Here is a 17,893-nt window from a genome sequence, read left to right on the forward strand (position 1 = left end):
CAAACCAGAGCCTGTTACTTGTGGGAGATCTTTGTGGGTTTTGAGTGGTAAAATGTCACAGCTGTAATAGCCTCTTTTTAGTAGACTACAGTCTTAATACTGAAAATAGCAGATTTTAACATGGACTTTAAAGGAACATTCCTCTTAGGACTCTTTCCCGGACAATATAATTCCTCGTCATCCCCCCCCTCCCGCGACATTTCTTTGGCAGGACAATCTGACCAACTTTGTCTCAGCCAGACATGACAACACCAATTGCTCTTTCTCATGAGCTAATGACCTGTCCTCGCTGATTACCTTCTTCCCGAACTCATTTGGCTAGACTTTTACAGCTAATTCAAAATTTTCACCCGTGATAGGATGATTTTTTTTAATATAGTACCATTTCTCTAAATAGAGAATTGCTCACAATATTTTAAAGGTTATATTTTGGTGGACAAACTTCCCAGCAAGTAGCACTGAGTATGGCACTCGTCCATGGCACTTATGTTTGTCATCTACTAGTTTAAGAAATGTTTGTTGGGGCTGGAGTGATAATACAGTGGGTAGGGTATTTACCATGCATGCGGCTGACCCAGGTTCGATTCCCAGCATCCCATATGGTCTCCCGAGCACTGCCAGGAGTAATTCTTGAGTTCAAAGCCAGGAGTAACCCCTGTGCATCACCGGGTGTGACCCAAAAAGGAAAAATAAAAGAAATGTATGTTTACTCTGAGCTTGCTAAGAGATTTTATATATTTTCAACGATGAATTAATGTGTCATTTACATTAAATGTTCTATGTCTCACTAGGTTCTTTTTAACACCCATAGAGATTTGTATTGCACTCCTTTACTTACTAATGCTGATGCTTAAGCAGTATCTATAATATAATATTTTCTAATATAAAACCAATATTCTCTTTCTCAGGATAAAACACAGTTAATACTTCTATAGACCTATTCAGTTTTTTTCCTTTTAAATTTTCTGAACTCTCTTCATCTTACTAAATTTTACATTTTCAGGATTTACATATTTAACATAAAACCTGAAATGTATTTAACACATAATTATCCATAATATTCTATAAATTTATGCACCACTAAAAGAGATTTAAATTTTTGGAAAAATGGGATTTTTCATTTGCAGTTTTGTGGAATTTCAGGAGATTAGCTCTGTTCTTCTATATGTGTATAGGTGTCATCACTTCCGCCAAAAACAAAAAGAAACCTATTCTATATGTGATCGGTGGTGGGCGGGGTAGGAATAAACATAGGAAGAGAAAAACAAATGCTCCAAAAAACAAAAACTGAAGATTTGGTCTAACGGAGCTCACATGGGCGGGGGGGGGGGGGGGCGATGGGAGGGGTCTTTGGGACATTGATGGACAGCTCTTCTCTGGTGATAGGTCTGGTATTGAAATGATGCACACATTAAAAAGTGTGAGAAACAGTATTATAAATTCTTGTACCTCCATGAAAAGAACTTTAAAAGAAAAAAGAAAGTTTTCATACTGCATACAACACTACAACTATTCAAAAGAAAGACAGGATGTAGAGAGTGTCACATCGATTGAAATGAGCCATAAGGAGATGGACAGATAGAGAATGACTGCACTTGTTTGTGGGTTATAAAAAGATAATATGAGACTAATATGCATAGCTAGAAGATGGGGGACAGGAGGACTGGTCAATGGTTAGAAGCTTGCGACATGTGTGTGAAGACCAAAGGGCAGATAGATTAAAGAAGGGACCAGTATGACAATAATAGTTAGAAATGATCGCTCTGGAGAAGAAATGAGTGTTGGAAGTAGGAAAGGAGACATACATGATAACTTTTCAGTATCTGTACTGCAAACCTTAATGCACAAAAGAAAAGAGAGAGAAAGGGATAAGGTCAAATAGAGAGAGGAGAAAGAGAGAGTAAAAGAGAAGAAGAAGAAGAAGAAGAAGAAGAAGAAGAAGAAGAAGAAGAAGAAGAAGAAGAAGAAGAAGAAGAAGAAGAAGAAGAAGAAGAAGAAGAAGAAGAAGAAGAAGAAGAAGAAGAAGAAGAAGAAAGAAGAAGAAGAAGAAGAAGAAGAGGAGGAGGAGGAGGAGGAGGAGGAGGAGGAGGAGAAACTGAGAACTATGGTGGGACTATGGTGATGAGAAAAGTATACTGTGCTGAAATATTATATCATTGAAACCCAATCATGAACAACTTTGTAACTGTGTAACTCCTGTTATTCAATCAAAAATATTACAACAAAATAAATCAAAATAAAATATGTTTTTTTAAAAAATAATTGTACTTAGGTCAATACTGCTCTATTTTCTCAGTCAAGACTTCAGAAAATCTGGGGTGATGGAAGATTCCAAAAGCAGTGCTCAAAAATCCCAGATGGTATACCTGGCAATTCTTAGCCAAATGGACCAATGTTCAACTGAGAGACCTGAGGATTCAATGCTGCTTAAACCCTGCAGTGCCAGAAGTGCTTGTGGGCCCCTAAGTCTATAGCCAGGATGCTTGGGGACATGCAGAGCTGGGGATTAGACTGGGGTTGGATGTACGCAAGGCATGCCCTTAGCACCTGGACTATCTCTCCAGTCCCTAGACCTCAACAAAATTAAAGAGTAAAATAAATTTATTCCTACTTAAATAAAAGTTTTGCATAATATTCTTTCCTGAAATTGACCAAAAGTATTTTTCTGATTGTTTGAAGTAAACAAGTTTAAAGCAAATTGCTTATACTTGAGTACTTACTGTAGGAAAGACACAACATACAGGGCTTTATAAGACATAAATCTATATATACATGAATATGTGCATATATATGCATATACATCAGCATAAATCAAAAAATTTTACTGCAGGGTAGTGTTTTTATGCAAAAATTAAGATTCACAGGATCTGAAGGCTCGTGATGAAATGAATGTCAACAAATAATGAATAGCAGGGTCAGAACTCAAGTTTGCTTCTAACTCAAGACACCAAGCCTATTTTAAAATAGTAGTTATAATTAGACATAATCAAATAATTAGACATAGCAGTGAGTATGTACACAATTATGCACACATTTGTACCTGAATTGTCCTTTAGGTACTTTAAAACTTCAAAGAAAGTTACTCCCCAAATAGCTTTCTAGTGTTTCTACAGTGTCATATAATCCTTTAACTAGTTGTTGCAAGTAGAATGAAGCCACTTAAATATAGTATATTAACTATACTCTGGCTGGAGTGATAGTACAGCGGGTAGGGCATTTGCTTTGCATGTGGCCAACCCGGGTTCAGTTCCTCCGCCCCTTTCAGAAAGCCTGGCAAGCCACCGAGGGCATCTCGTCCACACGCGAGAGCCTGGCAAGCTACCCATAGCATATTTGATATGCCAAAAACAGTAACAACAAGAGTCACAATGGAGATGTTACTGGTGCCTGCTCGATCAAATCGATGAGCAACAGGATGACAGTGACAGTAACAGTGACAACTATACTCTGGAATGTTCTTTCAGATTCTAAGACTTAGCTGAAAATTGTTGCTAAGGTGTTTTTTCCCAAAAATGATGATTCTTGGCAAGGGAGTATGATTTTATTCATAGGAACATTGTCTTAGGGAAGTTTTCTGTAGGAAAATTTTGAAGAGAATTTATAGATAGTGCCACTCAGAAAGTTTCCCTTTCAGAAAAATTCCCTTTCAAGGCAGTCTGTAAGAAAACTGGTTTTGTCAGAGGGGAAAAAACCTACAAAAAGATTCCGAGATGAATCCCAGGCAATTTCCCTTAAGTATCGTAATAAGAAGTAACAATACACACCTTCCCTTCCTGACTAATTCACTTTATTCAATTACTTTTTTTGTTTAAAGCTTTAAAGACATAAACTCTCGCATAAGGTAATCCCACGAGGTGTGGTCCTCAAATCAATAAATAGATAACAAAATTAAGTAGATGAGAACACAAATAAAGACATATACTCTTATAGCTTCATTTTGTTGTTGTTGTTTTTGATGCTATACATCATATCTTTTCAAGGAGCTAAGTAGAGGGAGGCCTGAATAAAGGGAATTGCATTTTGATTTTTTCATAATAATTGTTCATAACCTGAACCCTGCCTATCAAGCTAGTGTCTTCCAAAGATATTTTGAAAGTTTAAGAGCTTTAACTTTAATAAGGGTTCATCTTATTCAGTGCTTTGTTTAGCAAATCTTTCTAGTAAAGATCCCTGGAAGGAAGGAAAGTAACACAAACCACCACCATCGCCATGTAAACTTCGACTGACCTTGTTCCAGAGACTTATAAATAAATCTCGAAAGAGATCAACTAGCCACAAAAATTTCTCAAACACCCACTCTTGACTGAGACCTCCAGGACATTCTTGGAGGTGGGTGGGCTAGCTCCCGTCCAAACAAAGCAGCCACTCCCACACCCCAAAGTTCCCATCATGTGTATAGTCCAACTCCACCATCTCAGGACTTAGCAACACAAAGAATCTAATCGGCTGAAAAGTCCAGGTATATGGGTCTTTATGGATGGAAACTCCAGGCCTTCTCAGAGTCATGGTGGGCCACTCTGAGACTATTCAGTTAAGTGCCCAGATAACTGCCCAATTAAATATTCTGGATTTTCTGGAGTGCGTAACTGCATCTGCAGCCACACGTCATGTCCAAATTCTACAACACTAACATTCCAGTCATAGCACACCAGAGTGGACCGGATGTAATGCAGAAACCAACCAACATTGAATATCACAAACATGAACTACAGAAGGCTTAACTTGAAACAACAGCTTAAGTAGAACCCCAGAGACGTATTTAATGTTGTCATGGTGAGATACAATTTTCACAAAAGTGACTTTCTAGAGAAATAATTTTTTGATCATTCCTTTAGCCATGTGATGGTAAAAATCAATATAAAATAAAATTTTGTGGGCCTGCTATGAGGGCAGGCTTGAGGGATAATTAGGAAAATGGAGACAGAGGTGGAGGGAAGGTCATAGCAGTGGAATTGGTGTTGGAATATTGAGTGCCTGTAACAGATCATCATGAACAACTTTGGAAACCCAGTGTTTAAATAAAGTGGAAAAAATTAGAAAATAAAGAGAGGAAAACAGTAATTTTCCAAAACTAAAGCACTGTGATTTGGGAGTGCATCAGTCTCCTACCATACAGAATATCCAAGATTTAGAGTCATTGGTCAGTAAGACCACACAGGCTACAGGACAAAGATTGATAAACTTTCTGGATTTATAGAACTAGAAGTGTGTGGTCAGTTCCAAAGAGAGAGAGAAAAGACCTTCATCTCACTTTGAGATCATAAGATTTTTAACTAACACTTACTTGAAAAATTGCTTTCATCCAAGCACTGTTTCAAAGCATCTTGGATACATGAATTTAATAAATCATTATATGATTTTGTTCTCTACAATTTTACAGATTAGGAAACCAAGAATAGATGTTGGATAACCTGTACACATCAGCACAGAATTAATGGAATATAGCTTTTTATATAGGATTTATTTCTTCATTTAGTTTTCCTTCCAGTCACTCAATTATCCCACCTCTTAAATAAAACAAAAAATATGAGGTTGAGCATACATCCTTGGGATTAACTTTCAACAACAGTCTCTGTATAGCATCACAAATCCAATCACATTTTTTAGACACAGTTAAGAAGAGAGGGAGAAGCTAGGGGATACACAAGAAAATCTCACTAAGTTAAAATTGGTGCCACAGTAACAATAATCCACGTAGCATGACTTTAACCAGAACTGCTTTAGAAATGACCTACGGCACAAAAAACTGGTCCAAATACAGTCCAATTTTCTCTGTCACCAAAAGGGAGTCAGCAAAGGAACTCTAGATGAACATTAGAATTCTGCACCACATCCATCTTATTTCACTATTAGTGTTGTCATCTGGTCTCTGCTCTTCAGGATGGTTTGTGTCTTGCCAATTCTTTCTCTTTCCAGTCCTTCTCCCTGCTGGCCTCTGGTCAAAAAGTTTTGTTTAAATGTGCTTTTCCACCCTGGAACTGTGAAGGATACCAGAAGAAACAGTCCCCTCTCTTTGCCTACAATGATTTTTCAATCCTGTTCTTTCCATGACTTCGTCCTGTGTCCTATCTCTCCCTTCTTCCCATATGTCAATTCCAGAATTTAGGATTTCGATTTTCACTTGAGAGAAGAATTCTGAAAAACAGCTTTTTGGAGAGTCTCCCCCTAGGTAAAAAAAATTCAACTCCACCCTACCAGCAAATAATAATAATTCCAGTCTAAATAAACTCAATTTTATTGAAACAATCTAATAAAAGTGTAGTTCAAAGAGGAGAAGAAAACACCCGAGCCATGTGACAAGCTTTGTTCTTCTCATCCTAGTCATTTGTAAATATGTTCAGGATGTACTTTCAAAGAGTACTTCTCTCAGACAAGTGTTAGTGAGACGTTTTTTTAGAAGTCCCCTTGAAGAGAGATGAGCTGTGTTCTTTCCTAAGACTCCTTCAGTGTGTGCATTCAGTTCTTTTGTCGGAATGCTCTCCTTGTCTACACGGATTTTTCTACCATCCAATTTCTAGAATGTTCTATTTGTAACACTAAATGAACACATGTTGTTAAAGAATGTCTGGGAAATTTTCTTAGCCTAGAGATTTCCATGTCCCAGTCCGCATAAACGAGCAGCTTAAATCAGACCATGTAGTTTATAAATATAGCCAATATATGGGGCATTTGAGCTATTTCAGTTATAACATTTAGTTCACATTGAAAAAAACTCAATATGAAAAGAGAAAAAATATCGATGTCGATGACTCATGTGTGTGATTACATCCACTGGCCAGTTCAGACATCTAAGAGGCTCAAATTTTTATGAGTCTGTGAACATTATCTTAAGAGAATTCAACTACTGAATCCTATTTTCACTATATCACTGTTCATCGATTTACTTGAGTGGGCACCAGTAACTTCTTCATTCGTCCCAGCCCTGAGATTCTAAAAGCCTCTCCTTACTCATTTTTCCCAACGATTGGAGGCTCTTTTCAGGGTCAGGGGAATGAGACCTGTTATTGTTACTGCATTTGGCATATTGAATATACCACAGGGAGCTTGACAGACTCTTCCGTGTGGGCAGCACACTCTCAGTAGCTTGCCAGGCTCTCCTAAAGGCATATGTGTGTGTGTTTGGGTGTGTGTGTTCATGTGTATTTCCCAAAGCTGCCATGTGGTCCAGGAATATGTTCACTCATGTATGAGGCTCGGCCCGAGTATGTGGAAAGTAGCCTGGAGCATGGCAGTGGTTGGGTAGTGGAGGTCGGCTGCTGGGGCTGGGTCCCTTGGGGAGGGGAAGGTTCATGCCCACCCCCCTCGGGGCACCCCCGCTGTGAAGTCCGGTGGCATGGTTATGGGGGCCTCATTTTACGCTCCCTTCCGGGAGAACCAGCCTTGAGTTCTGGAGGGTTACCTATGAGGAAATTATCTGGCGCCAGCAGGAGGTGGCTTATGGATGTGAATCCTACTTTACATACAAAATTTTTATAATTCGAGCATCTATATCACTACATAGGAATATTAAAAGTTGATGCAGTTAATATTTATAAGTTCATTCATATGAACATAAAATTAAATTCTGTACATTTCACATTCCAATTTCTTTCATTCATGTTTTTAAATTAATTTCTTTTAACTTACAAGATCTTTACAAAAAATTTAAGAATTTTCTATTATATTGTTCTAGCTGAAATTGAAGATTTTTCTGTATTTGTAAATATGTCTATCAGAAGACTTTTCCCTTATAGTTCATTGTATGTGCTGGTTTTCTAGATAAAAATTTCAGGATCAAGTAGTGATAATCAGGGCTTAAGTAATTATTCACCTCCTTAAAATACATTGATCAGCGAATTTCTAAAATGCACAATCAATATTATTAATACAATGTACTATCTTAACATAATGAATGTAAAGTTTATAAAGCAAATAATTTTAGTATTTGAAGAAACATTTAAATGTCAATCTATGCAGAAATCCTCTGCCAACTTTTTGTCCACAGATACCCTGATACTTTCTAGAACATTTCAAGAATCTCACTACTTCATGAAACAATTCTGATTGAAAAACCCTTTTCCTTGGATGAAAAACTAAATTTCTCCCTTTATGTAATTTTTTATTGCATCCAATCCAGAATAATCTTAACTATTTTTACTAAAGTGCCTCTCATTTATATTTGAGACAATGGTAACTATTCCATTTTCTAAAATTTTCTTTAACAAAATGTTTGTAGAAGTCCTAAATAATAAAAGCTCAGAAAAACAAAGACTTAAGATTTCTTTTCACTATGTCACATCTAGATAATGTGTATTATATATCACACATCAAGAATAAAATTAAACTATCAAGACTAGGAAAACAGTAGAAAACAAAACATAGTTTAAGGTTACCACACCCAATTAAATATTCTAATTTGTCACATCTCTAAGTCAAATATTTTATCGTTCAAAAGCCTTGTGTCATATTAATTAAATCTTCATGTTTTGACTATTTCCTTTTATATAAATATAAAACAATAAGTTTTATTCAACATAAAACATCTACCACATTATTTTTATATTTATTGATTTAACATGAGACATAGATGCCTGAATCACTGTCTTATGAAGATGAATTATTTCAATATACAAGTGGTTGCTTAGCCTAAAAATACCAAATGAATCTTAAGACTATAATGCACTATTCAGTTGGCTTCCCTTCAACAAAAGGAATAATATATTACATAGGATGTACTTTTTATTGGTAAACAAAACATAAATTTAGTAAAATGCTACCCTTACAAGATAAGTATGGCTCTGGTGATGGCAATAAATTTAGATTTTAGTCTCTCTATGTGGCAGACTCTTACGTCTTTGTTTTGATTTTGTCTACCACCACGTTCTTATGAATTATTTCATTTGACAGGTAACTTCTCAGAAAGGTATTTTTGACAGGCAATATTCTAGAAATAAAATATTTTATTCTTTTGTTTTTAAAGGGTGGATCTCTTACATCATTTTCCTAGGATGAAATACAATCATGAGAAAATTGAATGTTCTTTGACCTTCAAAGTTACTGGACTACTAGTAATTTTAGTGTACTGTTATTTATATTATCAGTAGACTTGGTAATATACAGCTATTTATCTATCGCTATGAACTTGTGTCCCCTTTTAATTTTCCCTGAAAAATCTTTTAGGTTCCAAGTATACCCATTTTTGTATCTTGTTCAAATATATTTTGGTCTTCTCTTCTATGTCAACGGCTAACGTGTGTGTCCTGAGCAGTGAACGTTTGTTTATGTTCTGTTTCATCTGTGTTGGGCCCACGATTTACATAACTGTTCCCTAACCTGAAGTGCCTTGGCGTTTGCAGTCAAGTTGGCTCAGGATATTATCAACAATTATTCTGCTAAAAGTAGATGTACTCAGTTTGGGACAAGTTTTGGCGGTCAGTGACTGCTAGACACAAGCTCGGGGTCAGTTCCTGCCCTCGTATTCTTACGCACAATTGCCATGGAAATTAGCATTGATGTAACTGGATGAGCATGAGTTCTCAGAGGCTTTGGCATGGAAATCCCTGAGAGCAGAACTTGGCTCAGGATTTGTTGAAATAGAGTTCCTCACATTGGGGACAAAAGAATGGGGTGGGGGAGTGGGGAGAGAAAAATCAGGAAAACTTCTGCTGATGGGGGTGGGGGCTATCCCAGAGATGGAATAGTTTGAAACCTAGTCTATCAAACAAATCAAACTGTTAAAGGCTATGGAATGATATGATTGAAAACACAGATAGCCCACTTGACAAATTCAATTTCTTACCAGGAAAAGCCACCCTTAAAAGAAAATTTGGAGGATAGCAAATCCTTTCCCAATCCTAGGGGAAGAAATTGTGTCTGACTATCCTTTCTCTCTTGCTTTCAGACTGTCCTGGGCTTGCTTCTGAATTGATGCTCCATTTGTGGTGCAGATGTGGAGGTGTCTTTCTTCTGAAGCAGTACTCTCCTCTCCCTGGCTGTCTTCATCATTATGTTCATTCCCAAATCTACATCACAACTCTAGCATGATTGTCTCTCTTCCTTTCTTTTCCCTCCTATTTGCGTTTTGATGGAGAGTTAGGACCTTAAAGGACCCATAAAGAATAACTCAAAAAATGGTAAGTCATCATGCCAGTTAAATATGTTATGGTAATACCACGATTATCAGGAAGCAGAAAAAGCACAAGGAGGGAAGAGATAACACACCAATAACCTCAAAACAGAAGTTTAGGAACAAGTTTTCCCAAATTTGCACTGTCACTGTCATCCCGTTGTTCATCGATTTGTTTGAGTGGGCACCAGTAACGTCTCTCATTGAGAGACTTATTGTTACTGTTTTTGGCATATACAATACGAGGAATCGAACATGGGTCAGCCGCGTGAAAGGAGACCGCCCTACCTTTGTGCTATCACTCCAGCCCTAAAATTAGTTGGATATAGGACAGTGGAAAGGGTGTTTGCCTTGCACGCGGCCGACATGGGTTCGATTCTTCCACCCCTCTTGGAGAGACCGGCAAGCTACCAAGAGTATTCCGCCCACAGGGCAGAGCCTGGCAAGCTACCTGTGGCATATATGATGTGCCAAAACCAGTAACAAGTCTCACAATGGAGACATTACTGGTGTCCGTTCGAGTAAATCGATGAACTGGAGTTCAGTTCTACAGTGCTACATATTTTCCTCGTCTTAAGTATTTTTATAAATTTCTTTCTAGAAACTTATAAATTTCTTTCTAGAAACTGGCTCTTCTGACTGCCTACCACAAACACTTTTTATTTGCAATGTTTCTTTAACTTATGCAGTCATTCGTCTTGTGTCATTAAACAAGGATATGATCCGAGAAATGTGTCATTAAGCAATTTCATAGTTGTGCAAATTTCATAGTTGATAATTATATAAATTCAAACTGCGGAACTTGCTGCACACCTGAGGCTCTTTGGGTGTCCTCTGGACTCACCATCATGTGTGCGTTCTGTTATTGATCAAAACTACATTATGTGACATGTGGCTATATATCGCGCTCCTTTATAAAAGGGGACACCTCTTATAGATTTGTCCCTCTTTAAGTATTGGCTTTACAAACTTCTCTTCTTGCTTTCCTTTTTGTTTTACTTTATTTTGAAATTCATTAACCAGGGAATGCACAAAAGCTATTTAGTGAGGTCAAAGTACCTCTTATTCTGCTTTAACAATTATGGATCTTTTTCTTTTTTTTTCTTTTATTTTATTTTTGGGGGTCACCCCCAGCAGTGCTCAAGGTTTAGTCTTAGATGTGCACTCAAGGATCACTCCAGGAGGAGCTCAGACCTCCATACAGGCTGCGGGGACCAAATCCATGTCAGCTGTCTGCAAGGCAAACGCCTTACCTACTGCACTATTGATCTGGACTCTGCCATTATGGACTCTTAGATAGTCTGATTTTATTTTTATTCCTCCTTGCTTCCCTTCTATCTCAAACCAGTCTCTTGTTTCTTAGTTTTGGGGTCTATTTTGCTTTAGCTTCTTTGGTGTTAATTGTTGCCCATTGTATTAATTTATTGGCTCCAGACCCCAATTCTGGTTACCATTCCCATCCATTGGGACCTGATGTCACATGATCATTATCAAATCATAGATCACCACATATGGGGCATAATCATCATGATAAATATATTTTCTTTAGTAACAAACAATCCCAGAACTTAATAGACCTAATCCACAGTGGTTTTACTTAGCTTGTAACTGATCTTATTCTCCCCAAATTATCTCTCTCTCACTCATTCATTGTATTCTTGAATGGATAAAACTGAAATGCAATCTTACTTCTCAGACATAAGCTGTTGATTTTAAGACCATCAGTTACATTTCTTTCTGTCAAAAATTTTGCTTGGGAATGAAAAGATGATTTTGTCCAATATTAATCTTAAATTTGCAGGAAAAAAGTGAAAACTATATCACAGAAGAGCAAATTCCCTCTCAGCTTTGAAGTTGATTCCTTAAATTATGAAGTAATTAGTAATATTAATCATTTAACTTCCAAACAATTTACACTAATGTGTTTATTTTTTAATTTTTCTCTGCTAGGTTTGTTGTGTACTGTTTTCTTTGTTCCAGCTCCCCAAAACTCAGGTTATGTTTGTGTTTCTTATTTACATAAATTCACAGATGTTCCAATATAAAATGAGTAAGATAATTTCCTACATGAATCAACAATTCCAGAGAGCAAGGAGGTAAAAGGCACAATTAGATAACCAATCAGGACTTAGAGTGTTTATTGGAAGGACAGGACCAAGAAAGATCTATTCCTCCTTATTCATGTTGTCCTGCTGCTGGTATGGTAAACTGTAGCTGTGTTTGTCTCATGTTCAACACATGAGAGGAATATTGTCTTAAAATAACCGTTTATTTTTCTTTTTGTATCACACCTGGGTCAGGGGTTACTCCTGGCTTTGCACTCAGGAATTACTCCTGGCGGTGCTCCAGGGACCAAATGGAATGCTGGGAGTTGAAATGGGATCTACGTTCAGGGTTCAGGACTAGATACCATTTATCTCTTATGATTTCAAATATAATTAAGCATTGTCCTCTTGAATCTAATCACCAGGTCAAGAGGCAAAATTATGAAGGAGTTAATCTGTATTTTGCCAGAAATAATACACATATGCTAATCTTATTTCCTGGTTCATTTATCTTTCTATCCTACACTAAGTATCTTTTAGTTCTATCATAACCCAGGCAAGAGACTAGATAAAAAAAACCAAGGTAATATTTAGGGCATAGAAGTAAATAAAAGTTAGAAGTATATTCTTTATAGAGCTCCCATTTTAAGATACCTCAATCATACAAACAGAAATGACAATGTTGATGCAGAGACCACTAAAAGTTTGAATGGAAATGTAGATTTCTCAAGTGAGTTAAGGTATCTGAGAGATGGAGCTTGAGAGATAGATAGTACAGAGATTAAGGTGCTTGTCTTTCAGGTAGCTGACCCCAGTTTGATCTTGGACACCACAGGTTGTCACCCAAGTACCACCAGGAGTGGTCTCTGAGAATGGCCAAGATATGGCCCCTGAACCAAACAATGTATGAGAAATGACATATGAATGAACAACAACCCTTAAATGTGAAGGATGTAGTCATGAAGATAGATATCGGTGAGCATGGGGAGACAGGAAAACAGGAACAAAAGACTTGAAGAGGGAATATGTCTTGTATGTGTAAGGACAAGCAATTAAATAAATGAGGTGCAATTTTATTGTAAGTCAGAATAAGTTGTTTCTGACTGAAGACTAACAGGAGGTCAGATGAGGATATTTGATCAAATAAGGCAAAACCTCCGTAGATAGGGTAAGGATGTTTGTTTGCTCTGAATGAATTGGGAGGGAGAATTCTGAACAAAAGTATGACAGGGTTCTTAGAAGAGCGCTACTGATTTAATTGGGTCATTATGATTTCAAACCTGAGAACAGACTGAAATGAGAATGCACAATATATATATATAAATATAAATATATATATATATATATATATAGAGAGAGAGAGAGAGAGAGAGAGAGAAAGAGAATCAGGGCTGCTGTAATAATCCAGGAGAGACACAATGGTGGCTTCAGCTGGGATCTGTGGAGGTTGAAATTGTGGTTGGGACAGAAACTGATGGCAGAAGGCATGAGGTTTGCTGATGGTCAGATGTGGACTCTAAAAAACAGAGAGGGACAAGAACTGACCCCATGGATTTTGGACAGAGAATATGGAAAATGAAAATGGACAAGAATTGCAGAGAATGCAGACATTTTAAAAAGATATTTTAAAAATGATATATGGTGGCAGTGGAGGAAGGAGATAAGGCGATCAGGTTTCCAAAAACCTACTGTTTTTTGGAAGGTTTTCTGTAGACACGTATATTAAAATAGCTAATTGGTAATGAAATAAAGGAACACAGGGGGTCAGAGACAGACTCTAAGCGGGAATTCTAAACTGGACAGTCCTCAACAAAAAATATGTTATTTACAGTGATTAGAAGAAATAAAGTCATGGAGAATCAGAGGAGATATAACAGAAGAGAGAAATACATAAAGGGCTTAGAAAAGAGAACTGAGAAAGGGCAACCGTTGGATAGAAGAAAAGTCCAAGAGTGGTATCCTGGAAGCCAAGTGGAGACAGTTCAAAGGAGGAAAAAATGATCTTGTGTGTGTGTGTGCAACTGTGTGTGTGTGTGTGAAGTACTGCTCCTGGGTGAAGAAAGTAAGGACTAGGAAGAGCCCTTGACTCGTCTCTGGGCTCAAGGCTGTAGCATTGCACAGACTACAAGAGTTAGTGAGAGAAATCGGGATTCAAGAGCTGAGGTCATCTGGCTGTGAATCTAAGTGAATTCTCTGGTGGTGTGAAGCGACAGGAATATGCCCTCTCTCCCTAATTCTCTCAATTCCATGAGGAACATTCCCAATGTTTCGTTGAGGAGGAGGACATCTTTCTCCCAAAGATCTAACCTTTGCTTGGGGTTCTGCGTTTTCAAACAGAGGGGCAGGCTCTCTGTCAAGACTTTTATTCAGCTTCTCAAGTACCACAGTAGATATTCAAACTATGTAGAGATGGGCAAGTTCTCATTTGAGAAATGGATTATTTTATTTTTTTTGTGTTCCTATTGTTTTATTTTTTGTTTATTTTTTATTAGTTTATTATTAGAGAGTCATCATGAGGGTACAGTTACAGATCCATACATCTTTGTGCTCATGTTTCCCCCATACAAAGTTCAATAACCCATCCCTTCACCAGTGCCCATTCTCCACCACCAGTAAACCCAACATCCCTCTCCCCCTCCCCAGTCCCGTCTCCCCCCACCCCACCCTGCCACTATGGCAGGGTATTCCCTTTTGTTCTCTCTCTCTCTGATTAGGTGTTGTGGTTTGCAATAAAGGTGTTGAGTGGCCATTGTGTTCAGTCTCTAGTCTGTATTCGGCCCGCATCACCCTTCCCCCACATGACCTCCAACCACATTTTACTTGGTGGTCCCTTCCCTGAGTTACCCAGAATGAGAGACCAGACTCCAAGCCATGGGGACAACCTCCTGGTACTTATTTCTACTATTCTTGGGTGTTAGTCTTATAGTCTGTTATTCTATAGTCCACAGATGAGTGCAATCTTTCTATGTCTGTCTCTCTTTTTCTGACTCAGAGAAATGGATTATTTTAAAGGTGACATTTCATTTTGGAGTGCGGCTGGGCCACACTCGGCTGTCCTCAGACATCCCTCTTGGTAGCAACCCTAATGTGTACTGGGAATTGGACCCTCACCACCCTTGGGGAAAGGGTGTCCTATCTTTCCAGCCCCAATTATTTCATTTTTTAAGTATTCAAAAAGTGGCTAGAAAGCAATTTTAGATTTAAATCATCACTGTATAAAAACTAAACACAAACAAAAACAAAACTTAAAACTAACTTTTTAGTTTCACAAAAACTAAAGGAATGATGTAGTGACCAAACAGCTGCTACAGTGTTTGAAGGGAACCAGGCGGGGCATGAATATCCCCCCAAAACAGCAGCTGTCATTTTTGTTTGTTTTATAATTGAAATCTATTTGACATCTACTGTGTAAGCTTAAGGTGTGAAACATGTTGATTTGGAAGTTTGATGTATCATAATGTGATCACAACTGTAGACTTGGCTAACAACCTTTATTACTTCGCATAATTATCTTGTCTTTATGAGGTTGGGGATAATGAAGATATAGTCTATTAGCCTGTTTGATGTTTACAGTACAGAACCGAGACTCTACTGTGCTTTAGATCGATAGGACTTATTTATCAGTTTGGTTGCATGTTTGTGCTCCTAAACAATGTCTCTTCTATCCCCCCAGCCCTCTGCTCTTTCTACTCTCTGTTTATACAGGCTCAGTTTTTTTAGATTCCACATAAACGTGATCTCATTCAGTATTTGTCTTTGTCTGACTTATCTCACTTATCATAATGTCCTGGATGTGTGTGAGTGTGCGTGGCAGAGGGAGTGGGAGAGGGATTATGAAAAAATGGTGGGACGGCTGCCAAAGGAGTTCTTTCTCTAGAGATAGCCAGAAAAAGAACACAAATAAATAAGACAGTGATTCATTCTCTGCAATGCTATAAACCTTGTCCAGCAAGTCAGATTTACGTAGGAGAGAGGCCTGTGATGACTCCATTGTTTTTGAGAATGTAGAAAAATGATTGGGTTGTACCCAAATTTGATTCAGGTTATCAGTTCTAAGATTGCCAGTTAATTTTTCTCTGATATGCTTTGACAAGAAAACAACCAACACTAAGAATGAACAAATACTAATAGGAGATGATGGTCGAAATACAGAATTGACATTTAGCTTTTTTGGGATTTGCTTTTAAAGCCAATTTCTAAATCTTTGAAGCACCTGACATTTCTAATTGAGTAATTTTGAATAAAGACATTGTGTCTCTAATTCATTCAAATAAATCCTATGCCAGGTATACCCTAAAGCATATAATATATTTTAATAAAGTTAACATATACCCTCTGTCCATTTGAACTTGTGTCAAAATTTGGAGACAATGTTGACATTTTTATGCATAGAAAATACAGGAGAGATTTGATTCTATTTCAGAATATGTCCCTGTCATGGATAGAATTTGGAGTTTGCACACAATTAGAAACCAAGTAATCATTGCAAATCCTTTTTTTCCTCTTGACATTTATTCAATGCTTCTGTGATAACATTTTTAAATGACAACTTTCTAGTGCACTGTTGGTGGGTATACTAATTGATGTAGCCTTGGTGGAAAACAGTATGGAGTTTCCTCAAAAAACTTAAAAATAGAGCTACCCTATGATCCAGCAATTCCACTTCTGGCATTTATCAAGAAAAGGAAAACACTAACTCAAAGAGATCTGTTGCACCCTCCCGTTCACTGTAGTATTATTCACAAAAGTCAAGATGTGGAGAAAAAAAATACCTCTTTATGATGAAAGTGTGAGATACACATATATGCACACTATGTTTTATACATATATGTGTTTTTATTATTCAATTACAAGGAGGAGTAAAATACTGCTATTTGCAACGACACGGATGGACCTTGATGAGGGTCATTGTACAAAGTAAATTTAATCAGACAGAGAAAGACAGACAAATGTCATAAGGTCCAACCTATGTGTGAAATCTTATCAAAAAAATACATAGAACATAATACTTTAGAACATAATTACTGATTACCAGAGATGAGGGAGACAGACAGAATGGCTAGAAAGGGACAAAAGGTATAAATTTCCAATGAGTTGTGCCATGTTGATATCATCAACGGCAGGTGGCTGTAGATAATAATACTGAATTTGAGAGCTATAAAGAGAGTAGATCTTAAATAATCTCATTTTGTAACTCCAGGAGGGAAACTAAACATATTATGATGATCACAACTGATAAAATGTCAACATACTCAGTTGTAAGTCTGAAAGGAATATAATGTTATATGTTACTGATAACTCAATTCTAGAAAGAAAGAAAGAAAGAAAGAAAGAAAGAAAGAAAGAAAGAAAGAAAGAAAGAAAGAAAGAAAGAAAGAAAGAAAGAAAGAAGAAAGAGAGGAAGGAAGGAAGGAAGGAAGGAAGGAAGGAAGGAAGGAAGGAAGGAAGGAAGGAAGGAAGGAAGGAAGGAAGGAAGGAAGGAAGGAAGGAAGGAAGGAAGGAAGGAAGGAAGGAAAAAAGAAAGAAAGAAAGAAAGAAAGAAAGAAAGAAAGAAAGAAAGAAAGAAAGAAAAGAAAGAAAGAAAGAAAGAAAGAAAGAAAGAGAGGAAGGAAGGAAGGAAGGAAGGAGAAGGAAGGAAGGAAGGAAGGAAGGAAGGAAGGAAGGAAGGAAGGAAGGAAGGAAGGAAAAAAGAAAGAAAGAAAGAAAGAAAGAAAGAAAGAAAGAAAGAAAGAAAGAAAGAAAG

The sequence above is a fragment of the Sorex araneus genome, chromosome 2, assembly GCF_027595985.1.
Source record: "Sorex araneus isolate mSorAra2 chromosome 2, mSorAra2.pri, whole genome shotgun sequence".
Taxonomy (NCBI): domain Eukaryota; kingdom Metazoa; phylum Chordata; class Mammalia; order Eulipotyphla; family Soricidae; genus Sorex; species Sorex araneus.